Source organism: Oncorhynchus gorbuscha, linkage group LG19 (assembly GCF_021184085.1).
Source record: "Oncorhynchus gorbuscha isolate QuinsamMale2020 ecotype Even-year linkage group LG19, OgorEven_v1.0, whole genome shotgun sequence".
Lineage (NCBI taxonomy): Eukaryota > Metazoa > Chordata > Actinopteri > Salmoniformes > Salmonidae > Oncorhynchus > Oncorhynchus gorbuscha.
In genome coordinates this window covers 34,772,667-34,790,877 of record NC_060191.1, presented here as the reverse complement: position 1 = coordinate 34,790,877, position 18,211 = coordinate 34,772,667, and positions in this window count along the sequence as shown.

Sequence of the window (18,211 nt, the reverse complement as noted above, 5' to 3'; positions counted from 1 at the left end):
AGCAAAAAACACAGAGAAGGCTGGTCAGCAGCAAAAAACACAGCAAAGGCTGGTCACCAGCAAAAGAACACAGCGAAGGCTGGTCAGCAGCAAAAAAACACAGCGAAGGCTGGTCAGCAGCAAAAAAACACAGTGAAGGCTGGTCAGCAGTAAAAAACACGGAGAAGGCTGGTCACCAGCAAAAAACACTGTGAAGGCTGGGCAGCAGCAAAAAACACAGCGATGGCTGGTCACCAGCAAAAAACACAGCGAAGGCTGGTCAGCAACAAAAAACACTGTGAAGGCTGGTCACCAGCAAAAAAACTGTGAATGCTGGTCACCAACAACAACACAGTGAAGGCTGGTCAGCAGCAAAAGACACAGCGATGGTTGGTCAGCAGCAAAAAACACTGTGAAGGCAGGTCAGCAGCAAAAAACACTGTGAAGGCTGGTCAGCAGCAAAAACACAGTGAAGGCTGGTCAGCAGCAGAAAACACTGTGAAGGCTGGTCAGCAGCAAAAAACACTGTGAAGGCTGGTCAGCAGCCAACAACACTGTGAAGGCTGGTCACCAGCAAAAACAAAGAGAAGGTTGGTCACCAACAACAAAAAACACAGCGAAGGCTGGTCAGCAGCAAAAAACACAGCGAAGGCTGGTCAGCAGCAAAAAACACTGTGAAGGCTGGTCAGAAGCAAAAAACACTGGTAAGGCTGGTCACCAGCAAAAAACACTGGGAAGGCTGGTCAGCAGCAAAAAACACAGAGAAGGCTGGTCAGCAGCAAAAAACACAGCAAAGGCTGGTCACCAGCAAAAGAACACAGCGAAGGCTGGTCAGCAGCAAAAAAACACAGCGAAGGCTGGTCAGCAGCAAAAAACACAGAGAAGGCTGGTCACCAGCAAAAAACACAGTGAAGGCTGGTCAGCAGCAAAAAACACAGAAAGGCTGGTCAGCAGCAAAAAACACTGTGAAGGCTGGGCAGCAGCAAAAAACACAGCGATGGCTGGTCACCAGCAAAAAACACAGCGAAGGCTGGTCAGCAACAAAACACACTGTGAAGGCTGGTCACCAGCAAAAAAACTGTGAATGCTGGTCACCAAAACAACACAGTGAAGGCTGGTCAGCAGCAAAAACACAGCGATGGTTGGTCAGCAGCAAAAAAACACTGTGAAGGCTGGTCAGCAGCAAAAAACACTGTGAAGGCTGGTCAGCAGCAAAAACACTGTGAAGGCTGGTCAGCAGCAAAAAACACAGTGAAGGCTGGTCACCAGCAAAAACACAGAAAGGCTGGTCAGCAGCAAAAAACACAGCGAAGGCTGGTCAGCAGCAAAAAACACAGCGAAGGCTGGTCAGCAGCAAAAAACACTGTGAAGGCTGGTCAGCAGCAAAAAACACAGCGAAGGCTGGTCAGAAGCAAAAAACACTGTGAAGGCTGGTCAGCAGCAAAAAACACTGGTAAGGCTGGTCACCAGCAAAAAACACTGGGAAGGCTGGTCAGCAGCAAAAAACACAGTGAAGGCTGGTCAGCAGCAAAAAACACAGCAAGGCTGGTCACCAGCAAAAAACACAGCGAAGGCTGGTCAGCAGCAAAAAACACAGCTGGTCAGCAGCAAAAAACACAGTGAAGGCTGGTCACCAGCAAAAAACACAGTGAAGGCTGGTCAGCAGCAAAAAACACAGGAGAAGGCTGGTCAGCAGCAAAAAACACTGTGAAGGCTGGGCAGCAGCAAAAAACACAGCGATGGCTGGTCACCAGCAAAAAAAACACAGCGAAGGCTGGTCAGCAACAAAACACACTGTGAAGGCTGGTCACCAGCAAAAAACACTGTGAATGCTGGTCACCAACAACAACACAGTGAAGGCTGGTCAGAGCAAAAGGCTGGTCAGCAGCAAAAAACACTGTGAAGGCTGGTCAGCAGCAAAAAACACTGTGAAGGCTGGTCAGCAGCAAAAACACAGTGAAGGCTGGTCAAAAAAAACACTGTGAAGGCTGGTCAGCAGCAAAAAACACTGTGAAGGCTGGTCAGCAGCAAAACACTGTGAAGGCTGGTCACCAGCAAAAACACAGAGAAGGTTGGTCAGCAGCAAAAACACAGTGAAGGCTGGTCACCAACAAAAACACAGTGAAGGCTGGTCAGCAGCAAAAAACACTGTGAAGGCTGGTCACCAGCAAAAAACACTGTGAAGGCTGGTCAGCAGCAAAAAACACAGTGAAGGCTGGTCAGCAGCAAAAAACACTGTGAAGGCTGGTCACCAGCAAAAAACACAGCGAAGGCTGGTCAGAAGCAAAAAACACTGGTAAGGCTGGTCAGCAGCAAAAAACACTGGGAAGGCTGGTCAGCAGCAAAAAACACAGAGAAGGCTGGTCAGCAGCAAAAAACACAGCAAAGGCTGGTCACCAGCAAAATAACACAGCGAAGGCTGGTCAGCAGCAAAAAAACACAGCGAAGGCTGGTCAGCAGCAAAAAACACAGTGAAGGCTGGTCAGCAGCAAAAAACACAGAGAAGGCTGGTCAGCAGCAAAAAACACTGTGAAGGCTGGTCAGCAGCAAAAAAACACAGTGAAGGCTGGTCACCAGCAAAAAAACACAGCGAAGGCTGGTCAGCAACAAAACACACTGTGAAGGCTGGTCACCAGCAAAAAAACTGTGAATGCTGGTCACCAACAACAACACAGTGAAGGCTGGTCAGCAGCAAAAGACACAGCGATGGTTGGTCAGCAGCAAAAAACACTGTGAAGGCTGGTCAGCAGCAAAAAACACTGTGAAGGCTGGTCAGCAGCAAAAACACAGTGAAGGCTGGTCAGCAGCAGAAAACACTGTGAAGGCTGGTCAGCAGCAAAAACACTGTGAAGGCTGGTCAGCAGCCAAAAACTGTGAAGGCTGGTCACCAGCAAAAACAAAGAGAAGGTTGGTCACCAACAACAAAAAACACAGCGAAGGCTGGTCAGCAGCAAAAAACACAGCGAAGGCTGGTCAGAAGCAAAAAACACTGTGAAGGCTGGTCAGAAGCAAAAAACACTGGTAAGGCTGGTCACCAGCAAAAAACACTGGGAAGGCTGGTCAGCAGCAAAAAACACAGAGAAGGCTGGTCAGCAGCAAAAAACACAGCAAAGGCTGGTCACCAGCAAAAGAACACAGCGAAGGCTGGTCAGCAGCAAAAAAACACAGCGAAGGCTGGTCAGCAGCAAAAAAACACAGAGAAGGCTGGTCACCAGCAAAAAACACAGTGAAGGCTGGTCAGCAGCAAAAAACACGGAGAAGGCTGGTCACCAGCAAAAAACACTGTGAAGGCTGGGCAGCAGCAAAAAACACAGCGATGGCTGGTCACCAGCAAAAAAACACAGCGAAGGCTGGTCAGCAACAAAACACACTGTGAAGGCTGGTCACCAGCAAAAAAACTGTGAATGCTGGTCACCAAAAAACACAGTGAAGGCTGGTCAGCAGCAAAAGACACAGCGATGGTTGGTCAGCAGCAAAAAACACTGTGAAGGCAGGTCAGCAGCAAAAAACACTGTGAAGGCTGGTCAGCAGCAAAAACACAGTGAAGGCTGGTCAGCAGCAGAAAACACTGTGAAGAATGGTCAGCAGGAAAAAACACTGTGAAGGCTGGTCAGCAGCCAACAACACTGTGAAGGCTGGTCACCAGCAAAAACACAGTGAAGGCTGGTCAGCAGCAAAAAACACAGTGAAGGCTGGTCACCAACAAAAACACAGTGAAGGCTGGTCGGCAGCAAAAAACACTGTGAAGGCTGGTCAGCAGCAAAAAAACACGGTGAAGGCTGGTCAGCAGCAAAAAAACACAGCGAAGGCTGGTCAGCAGCAAAAACACTGTGAAGGCTGGTCAGCAGCAAAAACACAGGTCACCAGAAAAACAAAGGCTGGTCACCAACAACAAAAAACACAGCGAAGGCTGGTCAGCAGCAAAAAACACAGCGAAGGCTGGTCAGAAGCAAAAAACACTGTGAAGGCTGGTCAGAAGCAAAAAACACTGCGAAGGCTGGTCAGAAGCAAAAAACACTGTGAAGGCTGGTCAGAAGCAAAAAACACTGGTAAGGCTGGTCACCAGCAAAAAACACTGGGAAGGCTGGTCAGCAGCAAAAAACACAGAGAAGGCTGGTCAGCAGCAAAAAACACAGCAAAGGCTGGTCAGCAGCAAAAAACACAGCGAAGGCTGGTCAGCAGCAAAAAACACAGCGAAGGCTGGTCAGCAGCAAAAAACACAGAGAAGGCTGGTCACCAGCAAAAAACACAGTGAAGGCTGGTCAGCAGCAAAAAACACAGAAGGCTGGTCACCAGCAAAAAACACTGTGAAGGCTGGGCAGCAGCAAAAAACACAGCGATGGCTGGTCACCAGCAAAAAAAACACAGCGAAGGCTGGTCAGCAACAAAACACACTGTGAAGGCTGGTCACCAGCAAAAAAACTGTGAATGCTGGTCACCAACAACAACACAGTGAAGGCTGGTCAGCAGCAAAAGACACAGCGATGGTTGGTCAGCAGCAAAAAACACTGTGAAGGCAGGTCAGCAGCAAAAAACACTGTGAAGGCTGGTCAGCAGCAAAAAACACAGTGAAGGCTGGTCAGCAGCAGAAAACACTGTGAAGGCTGGTCAGCAGCAAAAAACACTGTGAAGGCTGGTCAGCAGCCAACAACACTGTGAAGGCTGGTCACCAGCAAAAACAAAGCAGCAAAAAACACAGTGAAGGCTGGTCAAACAAAAACACAGTGAAGGCTGGTCAGCAGCAAAAAACACTGTGAAGGCTGGTCAGCAGCAAAAAACACTGTGAAGGCTGGTCAGCAGCAAAAAACACAGCGAAGGCTGGTCAGCAGCAAAGAACACTGTGAAGGCTGGGCAGCAGCAAAAACACAGAGAAGGCTGGTCACCAGCAAAAAAAACACAGCGAAGGCTGGTCAGCAGCAAAAAACACAGTGAAGGCTGGTCAGCAGCAAAAAACACTGTGAAGGCTGGTCACCAGCAAAAAACACAGCGAAGGCTGGTCAGCAGCAAAAAACACTGGTGAAGGCTGGTCAGCAGCAAAAAACACAGCAAAGGCTGGTCACCAGCAAAAGAACACAGCGAAGGCTGGTCAGCAGCAAAAAAACACAGCGAAGGCTGGTCAGCAGCAAAAAAACACAGAGAAGGCTGGTCACCAGCAAAAAACACAGTGAAGGCTGGTCAGCAGCAAAAAACACGGAGAAGGCTGGTCAGCAGCAAAAAACACTGTGAAGGCTGGTCAGCAGCAAAAAACACAGCGAAGGCTGGTCACCAGCAAAAAACACAGCGAAGGCTGGTCAGCAGCAAAAACACTGTGAAGGCTGGTCACCAGCAAAAAAACTGTGAAGGCTGGTCACCAGCAAAAACACAGTGAAGGCTGGTCACCAGCAAAAAACACTGTGAATGCTGGTCACCAACAACAACACAGTGAAGGCTGGTCAGCAGCAAAAGACACAGCGATGGTTGGTCAGCAGCAAAAAACACTGTGAAGGCAGGTCAGCAGCAAAAAACACTGTGAGGGCTGGTCAGCAGCAAAAAACACTGTGAAGGCTGGTCAGCAGCCAACAACACTGTGAAGGCTGGTCACCAGCAAAAACACAGTGAAGGCTGGTCAGCAGCAAAAAACACTGTGAAGGCTGGGCAGCAGCAAAAAAACACAGCAAAGGCTGGTCAGCAACAAAAAACACTGTGAAGGCTGGTCAGCAGCAAAAAACACGGTGAAGGCTGGTCAGCACCAAAAAAACACAGCGAAGGCTGGTCAGCAGCAAAGAACACTGAAGGCTGGGCAGCAGCAAAGAACACAGAGAAGGCTGGTCACCATCAAACAAAAACACAGCGAAGGCTGGTCAGCAGCATAAAAAACACAGTGAAGGCTGGTCAGCAGCAAAAAAACACTGTGAAGGCTGGTCACCAGCAAAAAACACAGCGAAGGCTGGTCAGCAGCAAAAAACACTGGTAAGGCTGGTCAGCAGCAAAAAACACTGGGAAGGCTGGTCAGCAGCAAAAAACACAGAGAAGGCTGGTCAGCAGCAAAAAACACAGCAAAGGCTGGTCACCAGCAAAATAACACAGCGAAGGCTGGTCAGCAGCAAAAAAACACAGCGAAGGCTGGTCAGCAGCAAAAAACACAGTGAAGGCTGGTCAGCAAAAAAACACTGGAAAGGCTGGTCAGCAGCAAAAAACACTGTGAAGGCTGGTCAGCAGCAAAAAACACAGCGAAGGCTGGTCACCAGCAAAAAACACAGCGAAGGCTGGTCAGCAACAAAACACACTGTGAAGGCTGGTCACCAGCAAAAAAACTGTGAATGCTGGTCACCAACAACAACACAGTGAAGGCTGGTCAGCAGCAAAAACACAGCGAAGGCTGGTCAGCAGCAAAAAACACTGTGAAGGCTGGTCACCAGCAAAAAACACTGTGAAGGCTGGTCAGCAGCAAAAACACAGTGAAGGCTGGTCAGCAGCAAAAACACTGTGAAGGCTGGTCACAGCAAAAACACTGTGAAGGCTGGTCAGCAGCCAAAACACTGTGAAGGCTGGTCACCAGCAAAAACAAAGAGAAGGCTGGTCACCAACAACAAAAACACAGCGAAGGCTGGTCAGCAGCAAAAACACAGCAAGGCTGGTCAGCAGCAAAAAACACTGTGAAGGCTGGTCAGCAAAAAAAACACTGGTAAGGCTGGTCACCAGCAAAAAACACTGGGAAGGCTGGTCAGCAGCAAAAAACACAGAGAAGGCTGGTCAGCAGCAAAAAACACAGCAAAGGCTGGTCACCAGCAAAAAACACAGCGAAGGCTGGTCAGCAGCAAAAAAACACAGCGAAGGCTGGTCAGCAGCAAAAAAACACAGAGAAGGCTGGTCACCAGCAAAAAACACAGTGAAGGCTGGTCAGCAGCAAAAACACAGAAAGGCTGGTCACCAGCAAAAAACACTGTGAAGGCTGGGCAGCAGCAAAAAACACAGCGATGGCTGGTCACCAGCAAAAAACACAGCGAAGGCTGGTCAGCAACAAAACACACTGTGAAGGCTGGTCACCAGCAAAAACAACTGTGAATGCTGGTCACCAACAAAACACAGTGAAGGCTGGTCAGCAGCAAAAGACACAGCGATGGCTGGTCAGCAGCAAAAAACACTGTGAAGGCTGGTCTGGTCAGCAGCAAAAACACAGTGAAGGCTGGTCAGCAGCAGAAAACACTGTGAAGGCTGGTCAGCAGCAAAAAACACTGTGAAGGCTGGTCAGCAGCCAAAACACTGTGAAGGCTGGTCACCAGCAAAAACAAAGAGAAGGCTGGTCAGCAGCAAAAAAACACAGTGAAGGCTGGTCACCAACAAAAACACAGTGAAGGCTGGTCAGCAGCAAAAAACACTGTGAAGGCTGGTCAGCAGCAAAAAACACTGTGAAGGCTGGTCAGCAGCAAAAAAACACACAAGGCTGGTCAGCAGCAAAGGCTGGTCAGCAGCAAAAACACAGAGAAGGCTGGTCACCATCAAACAAAAACACAGCGAAGGCTGGTCAGCAGCAAAAAACACAGTGAAGGCTGGTCAGCAGCAAAAAACACTGTGAAGGCTGGTCACCAGCAAAAAACACAGCGAAGGCTGGTCAGAAGCAAAAAACACTGTAAGGCTGGTCAGCAGCAAAAAACACAGCAAAGGCTGGTCAGCAGCAAAAAACACAGCGAAGGCTGGTCAGCAGCAAAAAACACAGCAAGGCTGGTCAGCAGCAAAAAACACAGAGAAGGCTGGTCACCAGCAAAAAACACAGTGAAGGCTGGTCAGCAGCAAAAAACACTGTGAAGGCTGGTCAGCAGCAAAAAACACTGTGAAGGCTGGTCAGCAGCAAAAACACAGCGATGGCTGGTCACCAGCAAAAAAACACAGCGAAGGCTGGTCAGCAACAAAAAACACTGTGAAGGCTGGTCACCAGCAAAAAAACAATGCTGGTCACCAACAACAACACAGTGAAGGCTGGTCAGCAGCAAAAACACAGGTTGGTCAGGCTGGAAGGCAGGTCAGCAAAAAACACTGTGAAGGCTGGTCAGCAGCAAAAAACACTGTGAAGGCTGGTCAGCAGCAAAACACACTGTGAAGGCTGGTCACCAGCAAAAAAACACTGTGAATGCTGGTCACCAACAAAACACAGTGAAGGCTGGTCAGCAGCAAAAGACACAGGCTGGTTGGTCAGCAGCAAAAAACACTGTGAAGGCTGGTCAGCAGCAAAAAACACTGTGAAGGCTGGTCAGCAGCAAAAAACACTGTGAAGGCTGGTCAGCAGCCAAAAACACTGTGAAGGCTGGTCACCAGCAAAAACACAGTGAAGGCTGGTCAGCAGCAAAAACACAGTGAAGGCTGGTCAGCAGCAGAAAACACTGTGAAGGCTGGTCAGCAGCAAAAAACACTGTGAAGGCTGGTCAGCAGCAAAAAACACTGTGAAGGCTGGTCAGCAGCAAAAAACACTGTGAAGGCTGGTCACCAGCAAAAACACAGTGAAGGCTGGTCAGCAGCAAAAAACACTGTGAAGGCTGGTCAGCAGCAAAAAAACACACACAGCAAAGAACACTGGGCTGGTCAGCAGCAAAAACACAGAGAAGGCTGGTCACCAGCAAAAAAAACACAGCGAAGGCTGGTCAGCAGCATAAAAAACACAGTGAAGGCTGGTCAGCAGCAAAAAAACACTGTGAAGGTTGGTCACCAGCAAAAAAACACAGCGAAGGCTGGTCAGAAGCAAAAAACACTGGTAAGGCTGGTCAGCAGCAAAAAACACTGGGAAGGCTGGTCAGCAGCAAAAAACACAGAGAAGGCTGGTCAGCAGCAAAAAACACAGCAAAGGCTGGTCACCAGCAAAAGAACACAGCGAAGGCTGGTCAGCAGCAAAAAACAAAAGGCTGGTCACAGCAAAAAAACACAGTGAAGGCTGGTCAGCAGTAAAAAACACGGAGAAGGCTGGTCACCAGCAAAAAACACTGTGAAGGCAGGTCAGCAGCAAAAAACACTGTGAAGGCTGGTCAGCAGCAAAAACACAGTGAAGGCTGGTCAGCAGCAGAAAACACTGTGAAGGCTGGTCAGCAGCAAAAACACTGTGAAGGCTGGTCAGCAAACAAAAAACACTGTGAAGGCTGGTCACCAGCAAAAACACTGAGAAGGCTGGTCACCAACAACAAAAAACACAGTGAAGGCTGGTCAGCAGCAAAAACACAGCAAAGGCTGGTCAGCAGCAAAAAACACTGTGAAGGCTGGTCAGAAGCAAAAACACTGGTAAGGCTGGTCACCAGCAAAAAACACTGGGAAGGCTGGTCAGCAGCAAAAAACAAGAGAAGGCTGGTCAAGCAAAAAACACAGCAAAGGCTGGTCACCAGCAAAAAAAACACAGCAAGGCTGGTCAGCAGCAAAAAAACACAGTGAAGGCTGGTCAGCAGCAAAAAACACTGTGAAGGCTGGTCAGCAGCAAAAAACACAGTGAAGGCTGGTCAGCAGCAAAAAACACTGGTGAAGGCTGGTCAGCAGCAAAAAACACTGTGAAGGCTGGTCAGCAGCAAAAAACACAGAGAAGGCTGGTCAGCAGCAAAAAACACAGTGAAGGCTGGTCACCAGCAAAAAACACAGCGAAGGCTGGTCAGCAGCAAAAAAACACAGCGAAGGCTGGTCAGCAGCAAAAAAACACAGTGAAGGCTGGTCAGCAGTAAAAAACACGGAGAAGGCTGGTCACCAGCAAAAAACACTGTGAAGGCAGGTCAGCAGCAAAAAACACTGTGAAGGCTGGTCAGCAGCAAAAACACAGTGAAGGCTGGTCAGCAGCAGAAAACACTGTGAAGGCTGGTCAGCAGCAAAAAACACTGTGAAGGCTGGTCAGCAGCCAACAACACTGTGAAGGCTGGTCACCAGCAAAAACAAAGAGAAGGTTGGTCACCAACAACAAAAAACACAGCGAAGGCTGGTCAGCAGCAAAAAACACAGCAAAGGCTGGTCAGCAGCAAAAAACACTGTGAAGGCTGGTCACCAGCAAAAAACACTGGGAAGGCTGGTCAGCAGCAAAAAACACAGAGAAGGCTGGTCAGCAGCAAAAAACACAGCAAAGGCTGGTCACCAGCAAAAGAACACAGCGAAGGCTGGTCAGCAGCAAAAAAACACAGCGAAGGCTGGTCAGCAGCAAAAAACACAGAGAAGGCTGGTCACCAGCAAAAAACACAGTGAAGGCTGGTCAGCAGCAAAAAACACGGAGAAGGCTGGTCACCAGCAAAAAACACTGTGAAGGCTGGGCAGCAGCAAAAAACACAGCGATGGCTGGTCACCAGCAAAAAAAACACAGCGAAGGCTGGTCAGCAACAAAACACACTGTGAAGGCTGGTCACCAGCAAAAAAAACTGTGAATGCTGGTCACCAACAACAACACAGTGAAGGCTGGTCAGCAGCAAAAGACACAGCGATGGTTGGTCAGCAGCAAAAAACACTGTGAAGGCAGGTCAGCAGCAAAAAACACTGTGAAGGCTGGTCAGCAGCAAAAACACAGTGAAGGCTGGTCAGCAGCAGAAAACACTGTGAAGAATGGTCAGCAGGAAAAAACACTGTGAAGGCTGGTCAGCAGCCAACAACACTGTGAAGGCTGGTCACCAGCAAAAACAAAGAGAAGGTTGGTCAGCAGCAAAAACACAGTGAAGGCTGGTCACCAACAAAAACACAGTGAAGGCTGGTCGGCAGCAAAAAACACTGTGAAGGCTGGTCAGCAGCAAAAAAACACGGTGAAGGCTGGTCAGCAGCAAAAAAACACAGCGAAGGCTGGTCAGCAGCAAAGAACACTGTGAAGGCTGGGCAGCAGCAAAGAACACAGAGAAGGCTGGTCACCATCAAACAAAAACACAGCGAAGGCTGGTCAGCAGCAAAAAACACAGTGAAGGCTGGTCAGCAGCAAAAAACACTGTGAAGGTTGGTCACCAGCAAAAAAACACAGCGAAGGCTGGTCAGAAGCAAAAAACACTGGTAAGGATGGTCAGCAGCAAAAAAACACAGCAAAGGCTGGTCACCAGCAAAAGAACACAGCGAAGGCTGGTCAGCAGCAAAAAAACACAGCGAAGGCTGGTCAGCAGCAAAAAAACACAGAGAAGGCTGGTCACCAGCAAAAAACACAGTGAAGGCTGGTCAGCAGTAAAAAACACGGAGAAGGCTGGTCACCAGCAAAAAACACTGTGAAGGCTGGGCAGCAGCAAAAAACACAGCGATGGCTGGTCACCAGCAAAAAAACACAGCGAAGGCTGGTCAGCAACAAAACACACTGTGAAGGCTGGTCACCAGCAAAAAAACTGTGAATGCTGGTCACCAACAACAACACAGTGAAGGCTGGTCAGCAGCAAAAGACACAGCGATGGTTGGTCAGCAGCAAAAAACACTGTGAAGGCAGGTCAGCAGCAAAAAACACTGTGAGGGCTGGTCAGCAGCAAAAAACACTGTGAAGGCTGGTCAGCAGCCAACAACACTGTGAAGGCTGGTCACCAGCAAAAACACAGTGAAGGCTGGTCAGCAGCAAAAAACACTGTGAAGGCTGGTCACCAGCAAAAAACACAGCAAAGGCTGGTCACCAACAACAACACAGTGAAGGCTGGTCAGCAGCAGAAAACACTGTGAAGGCTGGTCAGCAGCAAAAAACACTGTGTAGGCTGGTCACCAGCAAAAAACACTGTGAAGGCTGGTCAGCAGCCAACAACACTGTGAAGGCTGGTCACCAGCAAAAACACAGTGAAGGCTGGTCAGCAGCAGAAAACACTGTGAAGGCTGGTCAGCAGCAAAAAACACTGTGAAGGCTGGTCAGCAGCCAACAACACTGTGAAGGCTGGTCACCAGCAAAAACAAAGAGAAGGCTGGTCACCAACAACAAAAAACACAGCGAAGGCTGGTCAGCAGCAAAAAACACAGCGAAGGCTGGTCAGCAGCAAAAAACACTGTGAAGGCTGGTCACCAGCAAAAAACACAGCGAAGGCTGGTCAGAAGCAAAAAACACTGGTAAGGCTGGTCACCAGCAAAAAACACTGGGAAGGCTGGTCAGCAGCAAAAAACACAGAGAAGGCTGGTCAGCAGCAAAAAACACAGCAAAGGCTGGTCACCAGCAAAAGAACACAGCGAAGGCTGGTCAGCAGCAAAAAAACACAGCGAAGGCTGGTCAGCAGCAAAAAAACACAGAGAAGGCTGGTCACCAGCAAAAAACACAGTGAAGGCTGGTCAGCAGCAAAAAACACGGAGAAGGCTGGTCACCAGCAAAAAACACAGCAAAGGCTGGTCAGCAGCAAAAAAACACTGTGAAGGCTGGGCAGCAGCCAACAACACTGTGAAGGCTGGTCACCAGCAAAAACACGGTGAAGGCTGGTCAGCAGCAAAAAACACTGTGAAGGCTGGGCAGCAGCAAAAAAAAACACAGCAAAGGCTGGTCAGCAACAAAAAAAATACTGTGAAGGCTGGTCACCAGCAAAAAACACTGTGAAGGCTGGTCACCAACAAAAACACAGTGAAGGCTGGTCAGCAGCAAAAAACACTGTGAAGGCTGGTCAGCAGCAAAAAACACAGTGAAGGCTGGTCACCAGCAAAAACACAGCGAAGGCTGGTCAGCAGCAAAGAACACTGTGAAGGCTGGGCAGCAGCAAAAAACACAGAGAAGGCTGGTCACCAGCAAAAAACACAGTGAAGGCTGGTCAGCAGCAAAAAACACTGTGAAGGCTGGTCAGCAGCAAAAAACACTGTGAAGGCTGGTCAGCAGCAAAAAACACTGTGAAGGCTGGTCAGCAGCCAACAACACTGTGAAGGCTGGTCACCAGCAAAAACACAGAGAAGGCTGGTCACCAACAAACAAAAACACAGCGAAGGCTGGTCAGCAGCAAAAAACACAGCGAAGGCTGGTCAGCAGCAAAAAACACTGTGAAGGCTGGTCACCAGCAAAAAACACAGCGAAGGCTGGTCAGAAGCAAAAAACACTGGTAAGGCTGGTCAGCAGCAAAAAACACTGGGAAGGCTGGTCAGCAGCAAAAAACACAGAGAAGGCTGGTCAGCAGCAAAAAACACAGAGAAGGCTGGTCACCAGCAAAAAACACTGTGAAGGCTGGGCAGCAGCAAAAAACACAGCGATGGCTGGTCACCAGCAAAAAAAACACAGCGAAGGCTGGTCAGCAACAAAACACACTGTGAAGGCTGGTCAGCAGCAAAAGACACAGCAATGGTTGGTCAGGAGCAAAAAACACTGTGAAGGCAGGTCAGCAGCAAAAAACACTGTGAGGGCTGGTCAGCAGCAAAAAACACTGTGAAGGCTGGTCAGCAGCCAACAACACTGTGAAGGCTGGTCACCAGCAAAAACACAGTGAAGGCTGGTCAGCAGCAAAAAACACTGTGAAGGATGGTCACCAGCAAAAAACACTGTGAAGGCTGGTCACCAACAACAACACAGTGAAGGCTGGTAAGCAGCAGAAAACACAGAGAAGGCTGGTCACCAGCAAAAAACACAGTGATGGCTGGTCAGCATCAAAAAACACTGTGAAGGCAGATCAGCAGCAAAAAACACTGTGAAGGCTGGTCAGCAGCAAAAAAACACTGTGAAGGCTGGTCAGCAGCCAACAACACTGCGAAGGATGGTCACCAGCAAAAACACAGAGAAGGCTGGTCACCAACAAAAAAAACACAGCGAAGGCTGGTCAGCAGCAAAAAACACAGTGAAGGCTGGTCAGCAGCAAAAAAACACTGTGAAGGCTGGTCACCAGCAAAAAACACAGCGAAGGCTGGTCAGAAGCAAAAAACACTGGTAAGGCTGGTCAGCAGCAAAAAACACTGGGAAGGCTGGTCAGCAGCAAAAAAACACAGAGAAGGCTGGTCAGCAGCAAAAAACACAGAGAAGGCTGGTCACCAGCAAAAAACACTGTGAAGGCTGGGCAGCAGCAAAAAACACAGCGATGGCTGGTCACCAGCAAAAAAAACACAGCGAAGGCTGGTCAGCAACAAAACACACTGTGAAGGCTGGTCAGCAGCAAAAGACACAGCAATGGTTGGTCAGGAGCAAAAAACACTGTGAAGGCAGGTCAGCAGCAAAAAACACTGTGAGGCTGGTCAGCAGCAAAAAACACTGTGAAGGCTGGTCAGCAGCCAAAACACTGTGAAGGCTGGTCACCAGCAAAACACAGTGAAGGCTGGTCAGCAGCAAAAACACTGTGAAGGCTGGTCAGCAGCAAAAAACACAGAGAAGGCTGGTCACCAGCAAAAAAAAAAGGCTGGTCAGCAGCAAAAAACACTGTGAAGGCTGGTCACCAGCAAAAAACACAGCGAAGGCTGGTCAAGCAAAAAACACTGTGAAGGCTGGTCACCAGCAAAAAACACATAGCGAAGGCTGGTCAGCAGCAAAAAACACAGAGAAGGCTGGTCAGCAGCAAAAAACACAGCAAAGGCTGGTCACCAGCAAAAGAACACAGTGAAGGCTGGTCAGCAGCAAAAACACAGCGAAGGCTGGTCACAGCAAAAAAAACAGAGAAGGCTGGTCACCAGCAAAAAACACAGTGAAGGCTGGTCAGCAGCCAAAAACACAGTGAAGGCTGGTCACCAGCAAAAAACACGGTGAAGGCTGGTCAGCAGCAAAAACACAGTGAAGGCTGGTCAGCAGCAAAAAACATGGTGAAGGCTGGTCAGCAGCAGAAAACACTGTGAAGGCTGTTCAGCAGCAAAAAAACACTGTGAATGCTGATCACCAGCAAAAAAAAACACAGTAAAGGCTGGTCAGCAGCAAAAACACTGTGAAGGCAGGTCAGCAGCAAAAAACACTGTGAGGGCTGGTCAGCAGCAAAAAACACTGTGAAGGCTGGTCAGCAGCCAACAACACTGTGAAGGCTGGTCACCAGCAAAAACACAGTGAAGGCTGGTCAGCAGCAAAAAACACTGTGAAGGATGGTCACCAGCAAAAAACACTGTGAAGGCTGGTCACCAACAACAACACAGTGAAGGCTGGTAAGCAGCAGAAAACACTGTGAAGGCTGGTCAGCAGCAAAAAACACAGAGAAGGCTGGTCACCAGCAAAAAAAAACACAGCGAAGGCTGGTCAGCAGCAAAAAACACTGTGAAGGCTGGCCACCAGCAAAAAACACAGCGAAGGCTGGTCAGCAGCAAAAAACACAGAGAAGGCTGGTCAGCAGCAAAAAACACAGCAAAGGCTGGTCACTAGCAAAAGAACAAAGCGAAGGCTGGTCAGCAGCAAAAAAACACAGCGAAGGCTGGTCAGCAGCAAAAAAAACACAGAGAAGGCTGGTCACCAGCAAAAAACACAGTGAAGGCTGGTCAGCAGCCAAAAACACAGTGAAGGCTGGTCACCAGCAAAAAACACGGTGAAGGCTGGTCAGCAGCAAAAACACAGTGAAGGCTGGTCAGCAGCAAAAACACTGTGAAGGCTGGTCAGCAGCAAAAAACACTGTGAAGGCTGGTCACCAGCAAAAAAAAACACAGTAAAGGCTGGTCAGCAGCAAAAACACAGTGAAGGCTGGTCAGCAGCAAAAAACACTGTGAAGGCTGGGCAGCAGCAAAAAACACAGCGATGGCTGGTCACCAGCAAAAAAAACACAGCGAAGGCTGGTCAGCAACAAAACACACTGTGAAGGCTGGTCACCAGCAAAAAAACTGTGAATGCTGGTCACCAACAACAACACAGTGAAGGCTGGTCAGCAGCAAAAGACACAGCGATGGTTGGTCAGCAGCAAAAAACACTGTGAAGGCAGGTCAGCAGCAAAAAACACTGTGAGGGCTGGTCAGCAGCAAAAAACACTGTGAAGGCTGGTCAGCAGCCAACAACACTGTGAAGGCTGGTCACCAGCAAAAACACAGTGAAGGCTGGTCAGCAGCAAAAAACACTGTGAAGGCTGGTCACCAGCAAAAAACACTGTGAAGGCTGGTCACCAACAACAACACAGTGAAGGCTGGTCAGCAGCAGAAAACACTGTGAAGGCTGGTCAGCAGCAAAAAACACTGTGAAGGCTGGTCAGCAGCCAACAACACTGTGAAGGCTGGTCACCAGCAAAAACACAGAGAAGGCTGGTCACCAGCAACAAAAAAAAACACAGCGAAGGCTGGTCAGCAGTAAAAAACACAGCGAAGGCTGGTCAGCAGCAAAAAAACACTGTGAAGGCTGGTCACCAGCAAAAAACACTGTGAAGGCTGGTCACCAGCAAAAAACACTGTGAAGGCTGGTCACCAGGTGAAGGCTGGTCAGCAGCAGAAAACACTGTGAAGGCTGGTCAGCAGCAAAAAACACTGTGAAGGCTGGTCAGCAGCCAACAACACTGTGAAGGCTGGTCACCAGCAAAAACACAGAGAAGGCTGGTCACCAGCAACAAAAAAAAACACAGCGAAGGCTGGTCAGCAGTAAAAAACACAGCGAAGGCTGGTCAGCAGCAAAAAAACACTGTGAAGGCTGGTCACCAGCAAAAAACACAGAGAAGGCTGGTCAGCAGCAAAAAACACAGCAAAGGCTGGTCACCAGCAAAAGAACAAAGCGAAGGCTGGTCAGCAGCAAAAAAAACAGCGAAGGCTGGTCAGCAGCAAAAAAAACACAGAGAAGGCTGGTCACCAGCAAAAAACACGGTGAAGGCTGGTCAGCAGCAAAAACACAGTGAAGGCTGGCCACCAGCAAAAAACATAGTGAAGGCTGGTCAGCAGCCAAAAACACAGTGAAGGCTGGTCACCAGCAAAAAACACGGTGAAGGCTGGTCAGCAGCAAAAACACAGTGAAGGCTGGTCAGCAGCAAAAAACACAGTGAAGGCTGGTCAGCAGCAAAAAACACAGCGATGGCTGGTCAGCAGCAAAAAACACTGTGAATGCTGATCACCAGCAAAAAAAAACACAGCGAAGGCTGGTCAGCAGCCAAAAACACAGTGAAGGCTGGTCACCAGCAAAAACACAGTGAAGGCTGGTCAGCAGCAAAAAAACACTGTGAAGGCTGGTCACCAGCAAAAAACACAGAGAAGGCTGGTCAGCAGCAAAAAACACAGCAAAGGCTGGTCACCAGCAAAAGAACAAAGCGAAGGCTGGTCAGCAGCAAAAAAAACAGCGAAGGCTGGTCAGCAGCAAAAAAAACACAGAGAAGGCTGGTCACCAGCAAAAAACACAGTGAAGGCTGGTCAGCAGCCAAAAACACAGTGAAGGCTGGTCACCAGCAAAAAACACGGTGAAGGCTGGTCAGCAGCAAAAACACAGTGAAGGCTGGCCACCAGCAAAAAACATAGTGAAGGCTGGTCAGCAGCCAAAAACACAGTGAAGGCTGGTCACCAGCAAAAAACACGGTGAAGGCTGGTCAGCAGCAAAAACACAGTGAAGGCTGGTCAGCAGCAAAAAACATGGTGAAGGCTGGTCAGCAGCAAAAAACACAGCGATGGCTGGTCAGCAGCAAAAAACACTGTGAATGCTGATCACCAGCAAAAAAAAAACACAGCGAAGGCTGGTCAGCAGCCAAAAACACAGTGAAGGCTGGTCACCAGCAAAAACACAGTGAAGGCTGGTCAGCAGCAAAAAAAACTGTGAATGCTGGTCACCAACAAAAACACAGTGAAGGCTGGTCAGCAGCAAAAAAAACAGCGAAGGCTGGTCATCAGCAAAAAAAACACAGTGAAGGCTGGTCAGCAGCAAAAAACACTGTGAAGGCTGGGCAGCAGCAAAAAACACAGAGAAGGCTGGTCACCAGCAAAAAACACAGCAAGGGCTGGTCAGCAGCAAAAAACACAGAGAAGGCTGGTCAGCAGCAAAAAACACTGTGAAGGCTGGTCACCAGCAAAAAACACTGTGAAGGCTGGTCACCAGCAAGAACACAGTGAAGGCTGGTCAGCAGCAAAAAACACTGTGAAGGCTGGTCAGCAGCAAAAAACACAGCGAAGGCTGGTCAGCAGCAAAAAACACTGTGAAGGCTGGGCAGCAGCAAAAAAACACAGCAAAGGCTGGTCAGCAACAAAAAACACTGTGAAGGCTGGTCACCTGCAAAAAACACTGTGAAGGCTGGTTAGCAGCAAAAAACACTGCGAAGGCCGGTCAGCAGCAAAAAACACGGTGAAGGCTGGTCACCAGCAAAAAACACAGCGAAGGCTGGTCAGCAGCCAAAAACACAGTGAAGGCTGGTCACCAGCAAAAACACAGTGAAGGCTGGTCAGCAGCAAAAAACACTGTGAAGGCTGGTCAGCAGCAAAAAACACGGTGAAGCCTGGTCACCAGCAAAAAACACAGCGAAGGCTGGTCATCAGCAAAAAAACACAG